Here is a 16,694-nt window from a genome sequence, read left to right as displayed (position 1 = left end):
GAAAAAACACTGAAAAATGTGACTAACAACACAACAAAACAAAGTGTATAAATGATAAAATATATTTTCTATATATAATCTCATCATATAAATCTTGCTTCTCTGCCCCTCTTCATCACACAGGCTTGTTACTTTGTATTCGAACCCCAACTCTGCCTTGTCAATGGCGACAGTTTCAGTGTTAGAAGGTTTTAATAAATATAATTTGAAAAACTTTGATGAACCATAAGGACAGAGTTAACAAACATTTTGATTTACTAACCAGAGACCGGATAAAATATGCTTTGTTGTCCGAACCTTGATTTGTGTACGCAGTGCAGCCATTCTGTGCCCGGCAGCACACCCATTTTAGCAGGCTGATCGACCTCTGGTGCTCATTCAGTCAGCAGAGCAGTGCTGTTGTTATCGACTGTGCTAGTGTGTTAGTTGTGTGCTTTTTAATTGTTATCCTGCGAGGTCAATGTGAGTCCAAAGCACGCAATGGACAAGCAATGTGTGGTTTGAAACGTTTCAGAATGTTTTTACAGCGTTGTCGACACCGCCTCATGCCTTCACCCTCACTCTTCCGCTGCACACCAAAAATATTTACCAACAAAGTAAAGTGGATTTTATTGTTTATTCCTAATTACTGTCACAACCAGGCCATTAAAGTTAAGGAGTTTTGTGATTCCAACTGGTGAGTGCACCACAGGGCTAGTGACAGTGTGTGACAGGTCGGCTGCATAGAAGGCCAATTCAGTTAGTTAGTTTATTCTTTGTTGTGTATGATGAACAGTAGTGTAATGTGCTTTATATTGTGTTCAATACGTACACATTTTAGTAAGAAATGGACCTACTCAGTGGCCTAGTGGTTAGAGTGTCCGCCCTGAGATCGGTAGGTTGTGAGTTCAAACCCCGGCCGAGTCATACCAAAGACTATAAAAATGGGACCCATTACCTCCCTGCTTTGCACTCAGCATCAAGGGTTGGAATTGGGGGTTACATCACTAAAAATTATTCCCGGGCGCGGCACCGCTGCTGCCCACTGCTACCCTCACCTCCCAGTGGGTGAAGAAGGGGATGGGTCAAATGCAGAGGACAAATTTCACCACACCTAGTGTGTGTGTGACAATCATTGGTACTTTAACTTTTGTCGAGGTTGGAACCAATTATTCAAATTCAAATTTGTATATTAACGTTTCTATTTTAAGGAGAACTGCACTTTTTGGGGGGAATTTTGCACAATCCTTATGTAAGACAAGCACACATATATTTTTCTTTTTTTAATGCAATTTAAATAGTAACTAAATGCGATCCAAAGTCAATTTACACTGGAGCCAATGGGAGTTGCTCTACTCTGCCTATAAAGCGCTTAAACAACATCCAAACACTTACATCAAGGTTTTATATACATGATGTAAGTATGTATGTAATGTACTAACAGGCACATTTATAAACCTTAAATATTTACGTATTTTGCACATTTTAAGCATACGACGCATTCATTTCACAAACATATCACTACGTTTTTTCAACAACATCACTGATTACTACTCACTGCAGACATTATACGAGCCAACAAACATGATTAAACATCACGTATTGTATAATGTCTGCTCTCACTGCTCCGATGTTCATATATTCCCATTAGATGATCGCAAAGAAAAAAGGGTGGTAGAACCAACCGTCTTTTCATGTCTTTCTCGCCATTTCCGGGTCTAAATTGCAGAGTTGACCAACTTGACGGATTATCAGGGTGAGAGGCCTTATTTATGATTTAGAATAAACTTCCACAAATTTTAAGGCGAGAAAGCAGTTCACCAGCTCATGACGTTAATATAGCAGCAAAAAGCCAGTTAGCACTCTGTGACAATGCGCCGCTAAAAATAGTTATCTACATTAGTGCTTATAATAACAATATCACTAATACCTGGTTCAAATTCAGGTCACGAAATGTAAATAGAGAATTGTTGCCGCTTTTTGGTTGTTTATTTAGAAGGCAATATGGGTGGAATAGAGGATTTCCAATTGACTCCATTGTAAGCAGACTTTTATTTATGAGTTAGAATGCATTAAACAAATACATCTGTGTTTTTGTCTCTCATAATGATTGTGAATGATAGGGAAACTTCCAAAAGATGTTCAGATCCCCTTTAAAGACCCTGTTCACGAACTAATCAAAACCGAGGTTCCACTGTATCACTGAAGTTGTGTACAAAGAAAATGAATGATAATAATAATAATAATGGATTAGATTATATATCGCACTTTTCTATTGTTAGATACTCAAAGCGCTCACAGAGAAGTGGGAACCCATCATTCATTCACACCTGGTGGTGGTAAGCTACATTTGTAGCCAGGCCCTGGGGTAGACTGACCGAAGCGAGGCTGCCAGTTTGCGCCCCTCCGACCACCACCTATCATTCATTCACCAGTGTGAGCGGCACCGGGGGCAAGGGTGAAGTGTCCTGCCCAAGGACACAACGGCAGCGATTTGGATGTCCAGAGGCGGGGAGCGAACCGGCAACCCTCAGGTTTCTGGCACGGCCGCTCTACCCACTACACCATACCTTCCCTGAATGATAGCAAGGTAATGTTACGTACTTGGCTAAATGGGAATAATCCGAACCCACTTGGACAATCATTTTGCGTCATTAAAGCATATCAATTTATTAGTGTAATTAAGTGCAGTTTGTCTGCTTTAAGGTACTGTATTTTCCGAATCATAGGGTGCACTGGATTATAAGGCGCACTGCCGATGAATGGTCTATTTTTTATCTTTTTCCATATATTAGGTGCACCGGATTATAGGGCTCATTTAAGAAGTTATATTATTTTTAATTTTTTTCTAAATTGAAAACACTTCCTTGTGGTCTACATAACATGTAATGGTGGTTCTTTGGTCAAAATGTTGCATAGATTATGTTTTACAGACCATCTTCAAGCCGCTTTCTGACAGTCGCTTCCGGATGCGCCATTTTGCGGAAGCGCGCAATTTCTCAGGACTTCTACAGATCCCAAATGCAGATCAGCAGGTACAAGAAGGTAAGAAAAGTTGCTTTTGCATAATATTTTGCAACAAAACGCCAGATAATATATCTGACCTTATACACACACCATAATAATACTTGTATGTTTAATGCGCGACAGTCCTTCAAGCGGTGCAGCTTCATAGTTTACCAAAGTCGTACTAAAGCGCCGTGTGTAATGTTCTATATTTTCAATGGAACATTTAAAATGTTGTTGTTGTTTACTTGAGACATACTGCAATCATATTGCAGTCTACATGTATCTCTTATGTTTGATTGCCATCTACTGGTCGCACCTATCATTACACCATGTGCCAAATAAAATAACTACGAGGTGAGTAAGCTCAACCAAACGTATTCCTTACATCGGGTTATAAGGCGCATTGTCGAGTTTTGAGAATTAAAAATAATTTTAAATGCCCCTTATAGACCGGAAAATAGGATAGGCAGAATTTGATAGTTGAGTTGCCATATCATTTCTAAAAGAGCACCAATTTTTGCACATCCTAAAAAAAATCACTCATCATTCATCCGGGCAAACATTATGCCTGATCTACAGTAGAATGGTGTGTTTTAATAATTTTATCCGGCTTGTCTCAGTTGCATTCAGGAGAGCAACGTGTATTGGCGCAATAAAGTAAACTGGACATCGATAGCTTCAAAACAACCAGAGGCTATACTGTCTCATATAATTCCACCCCCCTTCAATACTCATATTGTTCTGTTGCTTTTGGGTTTGTATCAATGTTTCTGCCAAGGAAGTCCCAGAGGAGCAGAAAGGAGAAGTTACAAGGACTAATAAAACCACAAAATCTATAGAAAGTAAAAGACTGTAAAAAGAATGAATTAAATGCAAGAGAACGTAAAGAGCGGATGATAAAGAAGTGTGCCAGGGATGAAGAATAAAGAAATTATTTATGACAACGGTGAGGAGAAGAGATGAGAAGGTAAAATGCAGCAGGTATGCCGAATGAAAATAGAGAGGGTGAACTAGGAGTAAGCAAGGAGAGAAGGAATAGAGACGAGATGAACAGCCATGTATTAGTGACAAGGATTAGCTCGGCAGTAAAGAGGATTGTTGACAATGCCTTTCATCACAGATGAGGGTGCTAGCAGTGTGTGACGGTTCACTTCCACTCAGGTCCTGACCCGTCGTATTACTGAGCGGCTCACAGAGCTAAATGAAGCTATTGTGCTGGATGCTGCACTGCCTCGTGTGTCACATGTCCATCTGTTCTTGTTAAGCCATCCTAGCCAATGCACACATATTGACACTAACTCAGGTAAGCTTTCACCAGCATCATGTTTGTTATTTACAGACAAATACAAAGTTCATAAGATAGGGCTTAAAAGAGAACACACGCTGATAAATAGCTCCGTGCCTGCCTTCTTTATGGGTTATAGATAAACCTATGGATAACGGAGACATATATAATAGTCTCCTTTTCAGGTGAGAGAGGACGCTAAAGGCATTGCCTTTAAGGCATGCCCCCAATATAGTTGTCCGGCTGGATATCGGGAGAAATTCGGGAGAATGGTTGTCCCGGGAGATTTTCGGGAGAGACACTGAAATTTGGGAGTCTCCCAGAAAATTCGGGAGGGTTGGCAAGTATGGTGTATATATATGTGTGTATATATGTGTAAATGTGTATGTATATATATGTATATATGTATGTATATATGTATGTATGTATATGTGTATGTATATATGTATATATGTGTATGTGTTTATATATGTCCATATAAATATGTGTATGTATATGTACTGTTTGTATGTGTATATATGTATGTGTATGTGTATATATATGCATATGTATGGATATGTGCATGTGTGTGGATATATACATATATATAGATATATATATTCTTTTTTATCTTTTTTACTATTTATATTACTATATTATTGTGTATGCACCTTAGGGGATCTGCTCCAATTTTGTTGTTCTTTGAAACTGTTCACTGTAATAATGACAATATAACTTTATTATATTATGTTCTAATAACCATCCAAAAACCTCCAACAATGTTTTATCTACATGCTATAAGTATAAGCACATTTATAATACCACATAATATTTACAGTATTTCGGTCAGCCTAAACATTACTGGCGCATTGATTTGACAGAGCACATAGACTGCTATTTCCATCAACAAAAAACAACTACAACAAATCATGGCAGACTTTATGAGAGCGAACGACGACTACTTTGGGACAAATGATGATCCAGAACCTTATCTTTTTGATCCTGAATATGAACATAAGCTACAAGTTCTAGAAGTTGGGTGCTAAGCAGATCCATCTATAGTGAAAAACTAAGCATCATGTAGCAGTAGTGCTATGTGCTAAACAGAAAAAACAAAATACTAATGTAATAAAACAGCGACTAACAATTTTTGCTCATTGGGATGCCGACTGATGGGATGTTTATACCTTTCAGCAATTCTTGCGTCAAGCATCTTGCCGCATCTTACTCACAATGTCTTTGGGTCTAAGCCCCGTTTACATTAAGCCGGATAAGGTTATCCAGGGTAAATCACACCTAACCTTCTATCCGTGTCCACACACAACAATGCCACTGTTTAAGACTCCCGCCCCCCCTCCATCCGCCGGCGCAACGCGACCTAGAAAGCAAGGGTGGAAAAAATAAAAAATAAAAATAAATCCACCTGAGCGTCCATCTGCTCCGAGCTCTCCAGTAGATTACTTTACTTCACTGTGAAGTTATTTAAAAGAGTTTGCTGTGCATTTTACATTCGTTTGCTGTGTTTTGTGTGCAAGTTTTTAAACTAAAATGTATCTCCTTTGAACAATATCCAGTGTTGTGGTATTTCAATGAACTAGAATCCAGTGTGCTGTGGGGCCCTATTGTAGTGAATCACACCTGAGCCATCATACATGAATCAAATCTTTAAGCAACATGAGAAAGTACACAATGCGATAAAGAACATTTTACAACAATTATATATATATATATATATATATATATATATATATATATATATATATACACATATATATATATATATATATATATATATATATATATATATATATATATATATATATATATATATATATATATATATATATATATATATATCCATCCATCCATTTTCTACCGCTTATTCCCTTCGGGGTCGCGGGGGGTGCTGATATATATATATATATATATATATATATATATATATATATATATATATATGTTGTGGGTTGACTCCGCCGTTAGGGTATTCTTTCGTGAGATATGGCGTCAGGGGATAAGCTTAGGGTATTCTTTCGTGAGATTTGGCGTCAGGGGATAAGCTTGGTCACCCAAAAGAAAAACAGGGACTGGATCTTCATCTTCCAGCAGTTTGGGACACGAGGGGATGGTTCCATCTTTCAGCTGCACGCTAATGGCGAAGTTAGCAAATATGCGGGCATAACACACGCTGCCTGGCCATTTCAGTCACATTCATAAAGCAATATTTGTAGTTTGTAGTCACACACTGCCTGTATCACATCCACGGGAAGAAGGGACAACGTTTTTCGGTAAATAGAATCACAGCTGACCCGGACATTGGAAAGTTCTCTTGCCGTCTGAGAAGTTGTTGTATCCGAAATAGCTGTAATCGCTCGTTGCCTTCTCTTAAGGTATTGATTTGTGATTTCCAAAAGCATCAGTACATGTACAAGAAGGAGAAACACGGGCATGTCTGGATGATCCGCCTCCATCTTTGTTATGAAGCTGGCTGTGGCGCGTTCTTTTTCTGATGTCACTTCCTGTGTGGGCGCAGTCTTTCTGCCGTCACTTTCTCTCCGAACTCACTTTGTAAACGATCAATGAGTCCATACAAAGCCAAGTGCCGGAGATTCAAGAAATACACGGCTGACTTACCCGTGTACAAATTTGTCCAAGGAGGAGGACCTTAAACGATGGTTTAGTGTGGCTGAAACAGGGCTTAGGCTAAATAACTATTCGTTTAAGGGGTTAAACGACTTAGTGTAGACATGGCCTAAGTTGAAGTTCAAAGTCGACCAACTTCTCGGTTTATGGCCACAGCCTTCTACTATACAGGTGTGAGCCATTATTTTTTAATCGATCAATCATTTTGACAAACTCAGCTCATCATAACTGCAGTACTAGCTAGCTTACCTCTCTTTGAGCAAGGCAATGTGTCACAAAGCCAGAAAAATAACTCCCACAATAACAGTGGTTTTTAGAGGGATTTGGTGTCAGAATAGATTAATCTCATTACTTTCATTGTTATCAACCTCTCACTGGCAGATTTTAGAATGCATGGAAAAGGGAAAGCCATGTGTGTTCTTGTCTCACATAAGGAGTGTGAATGATGGGCAAAATTCTCCTGAAAAGTGCAGTTCCCATTTCAAGGTTAAACTTGTTTTACAATTTAAACAAATGAATCAAGCTTTTGAATTGATATTAATCATGATTTATCACAGTTATAATTACTTACAAAATTTTGATTGACTTTAAAAAAACACAAATGCAATTGTATTGTCAGAATGTCATACACGACGTTTAATTTATTTGCTCGAAAGTTGGTAACAGTACAGTATTACATGCACATTTTGAGCAATTCATAAATGATAATGTAAATAACAAGGTTTATCTATCTGTGTTTTTTTTTTTGTCTATGTGCTGTGCTGGGATTACTTTATTGTGACTATGTACGATGTTTTGGCAATAACAAGTCTAAAAATCTAATCTATAGGTAAAATATTATTGTGTGCGGACAATATAGTTTTTTGAATGAGATGACTAAAAAAACTACAATTGTCTGTACACAATAATCTTTTAGCTACTGTATGCAATTGATCTATCAAATATAATCTAAAACAGTAACATGCCAACATTTAAACAGAAATTTAAAAAATTACCAGGACTTGCTGAAATATGCTTCTTGCTACTTATTTTGAGACACGTACAATTAATTGTGCAAGTAAAAACACAATGTAACTTTTTAGTGTGTTCAAAGCAAGCTAAAATAGTTGTAGCTAATATGTAACAACTCACAATTTGAATTTACATTTTTTGGGTAGGCCTATTCAGAAGATTTTAATCCCAAACACAAGCAGTGTTGGTAATAACGTCGTTAGAGTATAATGGCGTTACTAACGGCGTTTTGTTTTTCAGTAACGACTAATCTAATTACTGTTCCCATAGTTGCAACGCTACTGAGAATATGAAGTGGTACGTTACTACAGTTTGGTTGTATGAAGCGCAGAGTGTCAGGTTTCAGCCACACATCAGAGAGCAAGGGTGAGAATGATGACAAAATTATCAGCAGTAGCAGAGAAATTTGCTGAAAAAGGGATACAATCCAATATCACCTTCCCTCATCTCTGTCCCTCGGCTGTCAGTGCTCTGTGAGTCCGAGTGCACCCCGAGACACACACCCCTCCCCAACCAGTGTCAATGAAAATGTTAACTTAAACAAAATCCAATCACATTTAATGTCATCTTCTAGATGGGTGGGACAAGTTCGGAATATATCCAATCAGTTTTTTAATAGCGTGAAAATAGCGACTGCTGGGGGTTGGAGACGAAGTAGAGCCAATCAGATGCTATTCCTTGTCAGATGAGGAAGTTAAAATTGTGTGGATTGGTATGGTATGGTATGCTCTTTATTGTAATTGCACAAGTACAACAAAATTCAATTTTCACCGCAAACCCGTTCAAGGTTAGACAAACAAACATTGTACATGTTCCATGTCGTAATATGTGAAGAGTGAAGATGACCCCTTTTATTTTTGACGCTATATGATGCCACCAGCAGGCGAGCCATCGATTGTGACATCTACGCAACTGTAAGTTAGCTATGTGTATTTGCTGCTTTTACAGCACTCATAAACAAAAGATGATGAAGGCATGCATCGTAACTCTGTTTCAGAACACACATACACTCCTGCTTAGCCAGAGGCGGAGCATAAATATAGTCGTGGTCAAAAGTTTACATACACTTGTGAAGAACATAATGTCACGGCTGTCTTGAGTTTCCAATAATTTCTACAACTCTTATTTTTTTGTAATAGAGTGATTGGAGCACATACTTCAACAATCATGAAGTTTGGTTCTTTTAGGAATTTATTATGGTTCTACTAAAAATGTGCTGGGTCAAAAGTATACATACAGCAATAATAATATTTGGTTACATGTCCCTTGGCAAGTTTCTTTTGGTAGCCATCCACAAGCTTCTGGTTGAAATTTTGACCACTCCTCTTGACAAAATTGGTGCAGTTCAGATAAATTTGTTGGTTTTCTGACATGGACTTGTTTCTTCAGCATTGTCCACACATTTAAGTCAGGACTTTGGGAAGGCCATTCTAAAACCTTAATTCTAGCCTGATTTAGCCATTCCTTTACCACTTTTGACGTGTGTTTGGGGTCATTGTCCAAACATATTGCTGGGTATTGTGGCTAAACAGCTAAATTTTTGTTTCATCTGACATCACATGGACAAAGATAAGACCTTCTGGAGGAAAGTTATGTGGTCAGATGAAACAAAAATTGAGCTGTTTGGCCACAATACCCAGCAATATGTTTGGCCTTTAATCCCAGGAACACCACGCTTACCGTCAAGCATGGTGGTGGTAGTATTATGCTCTGGGCCTTTTTTGCTGCCAATGGAACTGGTGCTTTACAGAGAGTAAATGGGACAATGATTTTTCAAGACAAACTAAAATCATCAGCCCGGAGGTTGGGTCTTGGGCGCAGTTGGGTGTTCCAACAGGACAATGACCCCAAACACACGTCAAAAGTAGTAAAGGAATGGCTAAATCAGGCTAGAATCAAGGTTTTAGAATGGTCTTCCCAAAGTCCTGACTTAAACGTGTGGACAATGCTGAAGAAACAAGTCCATGTCAGAAAAAAACACATTTAGCTGAACTGCACCAATTTTGTCAAGAGGAGTGGTCAAAAATTCAACCAGAAGCTTGCTAGAAGCTTGTGGATGGCAGTGAAACTTGCCAAGGGACATGTAACCAAATATTAACATTGCTATATGTATACTTTTGACCCATAATAAATTCATAAAACAACCAAACTTCATGCATGTTTTTTGTTTTTTGCATGTGCTCCAATCACTCTATCACAAAAAAAATAAGAGGTGTAGAAATTATTGGAAACTCAAGACAGCCATGACATTATGTTCTTTACAAGTGTATGTCAACTTTTGACCACGACTGTATACTTTTTACATTTCTCTGTGTAAATACGCGCAGCTGACCTGATGATAAACTAGTTTAAGAAGAATATTTTTGTATTATTCATAAGATTACTGTAATTTTCAGTTATTTGTAAATATTGACTAGTTTGTATGACGTCTTACTTAAGGTTATATTCAATTTAAGAAATATGCCATTAAGTTAAGATAAATTAAAATGTGGATGAAGGATATATAGTTGGCAAAGTGCAGTCCACTTCTCCAGGTTGGAGTTGGACATGTACTGTAGCTAACAACCAAATTCAATGAAAAAGAAGCAATGTTACTTCTGTATTAGCATAGAAAAAAATTATTCAGCATGATGGAACAGGTGTTGCCCCGTTCACATTTCCTCTTATATGCCTGCCTTGAAAAAAATGCAACTTACTCTATATGCAGAATGTCATTCAGGAACGTTTTTAAAAGTTTTACTTACTTCCTTTAATGTATGTTATTTATTTACAAAACTTTGGTTACAGTTTTATATAAAGTTCTTTAAGGCTGTATTTTGGTACACAGGTGCAGAGAATTGCACTACTTAAAGGCCATATGCTCTTTGTGTCTTTTCACCTAAGTTTACATTTTTGGTACAGTATTGTGTTTTGTACTTTCAATATTTAATGTTGCTTTAAGGAACATTGTTTACATCTTTTTATTTTGTATGCAGATCGTACGGCATGCTGCAATCTATTGAGTTCAGATAAATGCCAAAGGTTCTAAAATACTGTATACAGTTTTTTTATTCTTCGATCAGTGAATATAAATATTTTTGACATAAAAGATGTTATTGAACATAAAAGCGTATAAAATAACGAAATCAAATATAACAACTCAGTTAATTTGCTGAGTAACTAGTTACTCTTAAAATAGGGTAACTGAGTTACTAACTCAATTACTTTTTGTGAGAAGTAACTTGTAACTTTAACAAATTACTTTTTTAAGGTAAGATGACCCACACTGAACACGACTAGTCTACAGTATCGAATTTTCTGGACTATATAACGCATGTAAATATAAGCTACACACACTTAATTTTGGGACTAATTGTATTTTGTGCATATTTTGGGTAAACACGTCTATTAATAATAATATTATTAATGGATTTGACCTATGTAGAGCTTTTCTAGACACTCAAAGCACTTCACAGAGAACTTAGAACCCATCATTCTTTCACCACACATTTACACATTTCTTGGCCTTGTTTACGCTTTTATTGTCGTCTCGAGGCGGGTTGCATCTGGGTTTGTGACTTCTTTTTCGGCAAATGGGATCATAGCCTTCCGGGGCCTGTGGGTAGTGATAGATTTCTGTTACGTGCTGCGGCAGTTACCTTTTTTTGATGGCCGAGTCCATTTCCTTCGGCTTTGGGGCTGCGTCGTGTGCATTTTGTCATGTCTTGATGAGGGTTAGCGCTTTTGATTTAAAGTGATTAATTTCATTAGTCCACCAGGACCTGTTCGGCAATTTCATTGGTCTGACTTAACAACGCTGAATTTATTTGCCGTATGCTGGCTTTTTGTGAAGTGTTTGTGACCCCAAATATGCGGGGGACCTCAGGCAGTGTACAGGTAAGAAAATTATTTACTTCAATACACAAGGCAACGTAACATAGACTGATGCTAGTTTGGCGTAGTATGAAGATTAGCAAAGTGAAAACATAGGTAGCAGGAAAATAACAACAAAACCAACAAACAAACCGTTGTGTATAGCACACAGTGGAGCAGCAACTAAGGCAGGGAAAACTCCAGAAAATAAAGGGGAGTGATTAGGGGCAGAACCAGGTGAGAACGCTAATCAATAAATAGAAAGCAGGTGCGGCTAATTAGTCACCTGGCAACAAGAAATGTTCAACAGGCTGAGTCCGCCCTCACAGTCGCTGCCTTCCTTTACCACCCCGTTTCCACAGCTCCCGTGGCCTTGACTATGGATGCTTTTGATTTTGCCGTGGGTGCAGTAGTCAAACGGCGGGTGGCGAATGTGTGGCAGTCCTTTGCGTTCTTCAGTTGTAAACTACGAGATAAGAACCAGAAGTATAACGCTGGCACTGTATCTTGCGACGAGCCATTTGCATGCTGGAGGGCCTCAATTTCACTGCTTATGTCGACCACTTTTGCCATGTTAAAAGGTACTGAGCCTTGTTTGGCCTATCAGCAGCGTCACTTGGCAGCCTGACAGACTGAGTTCACGACAGACATTTAGCATTTGGCTGGCAAATCTAACTTTGTGGCCAACTGTCTCTCACACGCACTTAAGTGTCCAGTGCAGATTGGAATTCATTTTTCACGGATGGCCGCTGACCAGCTCGACGACCCTAACATCTGCACCCTTAAAACCGTTGGTACCGCCCTCAAGTTCGAGGAGGCAGTGATGCAAGATGGTGGTCCCACTCTGCTCTGCAATGTTTCCACTGGCCTGCCAGGTTTTTGATAAATCCACTCACTCCTGCACCCAGGCGTTGGGGCATCGGTCAAGCTGGTAGATGACAAGTTGGTCTGACCAGAATGTTTCTAACTCCTGTTATTTATTGGAGGCTAAATTGAGTATTTTAGGAATGGTTGAAAGGACAGTGTTGTATATGGGAGACAGGTGGTGTCGCAGACCACCTCCTCTTTGCCTCAACAAAAACAGTTGGATAAACAACAGAATGAAAAAAATAAAGACAATAATAATGAAATAAAATGAAAATAGGATGAAAACAAACAAAAAAACAGGTCAGTGAATTCAGTATCAATATACAAATACTGTATGTTAGTGCAAAATATGTGCAAACAGGGTATGTGCAACATTTCTTAGAGATGAATACAAGTGAACAAACCAGAGGTAGATAAGAAATGTTGAAGTATAAAGTCTGGAGTTCTTACAAGTGTTCAAAAGATGATGGCGGTTGGGTAGAAGCTGGGGCACTGCTGACCTTTGACCAGCCTTTCAAAGCACTTCATGATTATGGTTATAAGATCTACTGGGCGATATTCATTCAAAGTTGTTACTGTAGGTATTTTAGGAACTGGGATGATTGCTGCGGCTTTGTAGCAGTATAGCACAAGCTTGACGCTGGCAGATGTTGAATATGTCTGTAAGAACAACTGCACACTCCTTGAGTACACAGCCTGGTCTCTGGTTGGGACTGGCAGCTTTACCTGGATTGAGCCTCTTTAGGATTTGTCGGACCTCAGCTGGGTCAAGACACAGCGCCTGTTCCTTATGTCGTGAAGTGGTCTTCACCACAGGTGTATTGTTGAGTGCCTCAAACCGTCCCAAATAATTATTGATCTGATTCCGGAAGTCGATGTCCTCATCACTGGATTGGGCAGTGATCTCATAGTCTGTGACAGATTTAATTCCCTGCCAAAGTCTCCTGCTGTTTCTATGTTCCTGAAATGTTTCTTAATTTTTTAATTTAACCATGAAAACAATCTCATTGAGATTAAAAACGTCTTTTTCAAGGGAGTCCTGGCCAAGAGGCAGCAAAGTTACACATACAATTACATTCACATTATACCTTAAAATGACAGGATGGACATCAAGTAAAACAGTTCAAATGCTCTCAGTTTAGATTTAAAAGCATTTAAGGATAAATATTCAGTCAGCTTCCAGTCTCTTTGTAACATGTTCCAAGCACAAGGAGCTGCATAGACAAAAGCTTTTCCCCAGCTCAGTGCGAGCAAAAGGGACAGAGAGCAACAGCTGATCGTTGGATCTCAGAGCATAAAAGTCTGAACTTCTCTGTGTAATCAATGTACAGATGTAATCGGGCAATAGTCCCAGAAGAGCCTTGTAAATAAAAGTGTACCAATGACACAGTCTCCTAGTGGACAGAGAAGGCCATTCCACCCGAGAGTATAAATCACAGTGCTGTGTCATTAATCTACAGTTTGTAATGAACCTCAAAGAAGCATGGTAAACAGAGTCGACCATCTGACGACAGGAACGAGTAGCAAGATAAGGCGCTTTTTACACCAAAAGAAGAACATCTCTTATTACAGAAGGAAAACCCCAAGTTAAGTTTTAGTTTCTTCACCAGTTTATGAATAAAAGGTTTAAAAGTGAGAGAGTCATCAATTAAAACACCAAGGTATTTATATTCATGCATCACTTCTATGATATTCCCTTCAAGAGTGGACCCTACTGGGGGAGTTTGAGGAACCTTCCTATGTTTGGAAAACAGCATAAGTTTTGTCTTGTCAGCATTGAGAACCACTTTTAAGTCAATCAAGGGATTCTACACAGCAACAAAAGCTTTCTGTAGGAAATTAACAGCCTATTCAACAGATGATCCAGAGCAATAAATAATTGTATCGTCAGCATAATGGTCTTGGATTTTGGGTCCATGGGCCCTTTTAGCAAGTTTGATGCTCGGTTCAGCATGGTTCTTGCAGATCTGAGAGTAGCTATATCTCCATATTTGAAAGCAGAGTTTCTTGCTCTCAGCAGGGCTCGCACCTCCGTCGTCATCCATGGTTTCTCATTTGTCCTCAATGTGATGTTTTGTTGCACAGACATCTTCTGTGCATTTCTGAATGTACCCTGATACAGTCACAGCATACTCCTCAATGTCACCAATTCTGGGTCCTTGGTGGCAGCCTTCTGAACACGGACCAGTCAGTGCATTCGAGGTAGCTCTGCAGTGCTGTCATGGCACCCTTTGGCCACACTCGCCAGCTTTAAGGAGGGCCATCTTCTGTTGAGCGGAGGTCTATATGCTTTAAATGTTGCTTTGATGTTTGTGTATGCATGATCCAGTATGTTGTGGTCGCTGGTTGCAAAGTCCACATGTTTGTAAAAATGAGGAAAAACCTTCCTCATTTTGGCCTGTTTGAAGTTCCCAGCAACAATGAAAACTACCTCAGGATAGGTGCTCTGCAGATCGTTGATGCAGTGATAGAGTATCCAGGACTGCTTTTGTGCCTGCATCAGGGAGAATGTAAACAGCAATGATGAATAAGAGTAAGTAACATTTATTTGGATAGCTCCTTTCAGTGTCCGGTAAACAGTGTGAGAAGGACCAGCACAGTCAGCTTGTCAAGGTCCACCAGCACACTAAGGCAATTCTCGCACTTTTCCAATTCCGGTCAGGCGGTTTGACTTTGTGCATATGGACCCGGTTGTTCCCCTTCCTCAGTCGCAGGGTTTTAAAAACTTACGGAACAACATATGGCCGGAGGCGGTTTCACTGTCCTCCACAACATCTGCGGACTTTGCCCATGCTTTTCTGTCAGCCTGGATTGTGTGTTTTGGCACGCTGTCTGATATAACCTCGGACAGGGAATCTCAGATTTTTTTGGAGTTCTGTTCATCATTGGGCAGTCATTGGTTGTGCAAGTGCACCGCACTATGGCCGACCACCCCCAAGCTAACGGCTTAGGAGAATGTTTTCACAAGTAGCTTAAAGCAGCGTGAGGTGCTGCGCTCTCAGACGGCAAATGGGTTGACCGTTTGTCTTGGGTCAGGCTCGATTTATGCTTGGCCCCAAAAAAGGATCTTGGCATTGCACCTGTTGAGTTGGTGCTCGTCAGCCACACAAGGGAGTTTTTGCCTGGGGGCTGCACTTTGTGTATAATTTTTTGGTACACAACTGTTTTCCTCTGTCGTTTTTGCCATCAGAACACATTTCTTCACATTTCATTTTTGTGCGTCACAATGCCTGTCGCTCACCCCTCCAAAACCCCATACGACGGCCGGTTTAGGGTGCTTGAACACGGTCCTAAAAGTTTTATTTTAGATATGGGTGGGTGCAGGGAACACATTTCATTGGATAGGTACCAGCACACAGTGTATAGCAGGAGAGGAACTGATGCCGGGCAAAATCCACTATCGCAGTCGCCCTCTTAAAAACCCCACACTTCTCCTGGATGTCAGTAACTGTGTCTGTGTTTCTAAAGACAGTAATATGTTAAAAGCAGATGTGTGGAAAAAGGCAGACATAAACCAGGTTAGTTTGTCCGTGTGTGTGTGTGTGCGTGTTCATGTGTGTTGAGATTGTGTCTAAAACTTGTTGACAACATGCAAGTGAGTGTCAAGGTTTGATTTTTAATGCATTTTACAATTAGAAATCCATTAAAAAGGATTATCTTTGCTGACATCAGAAGCTAGTCTACCGCCTGTTTTAATAGGATTTGTGTTAAGAACGAGGCTTTCCTCTGTCCTGTCCACAGCAAGCCACAGTGAAAAGAGCGAGTGAGCAAACAAGGCGAGACAACAGCCAGCTTTTCAGACAGAATGCCAGTGACACCTCTCTCAGCTAGCCTCCGGGCTGTCAGTCTCAGGCAGGCTGTCGCCTCCCTTGTCTCAGTATCATTGACTCGACTCACTGACTTAAAAGCATTAAAGCCAGGCCTGTCTGAAATGATTCATTGTTGTGGAGGAGTTATCATACGGAATAATATTCTCCTGAAACACTGTCTTAAAGTGGACCTGAGAGAATGGAGCTGGCTGCTTCACTTTCTCTCCTTGGTTGCTAGGTTCGAGTTCCCCACACAGGAT

The sequence above is a fragment of the Entelurus aequoreus genome, linkage group LG02 (assembly GCF_033978785.1).
Source record: "Entelurus aequoreus isolate RoL-2023_Sb linkage group LG02, RoL_Eaeq_v1.1, whole genome shotgun sequence".
Taxonomy (NCBI): Eukaryota; Metazoa; Chordata; class Actinopteri; order Syngnathiformes; family Syngnathidae; genus Entelurus; species Entelurus aequoreus.
Note: the sequence above shows the minus strand (reverse complement) of the source record.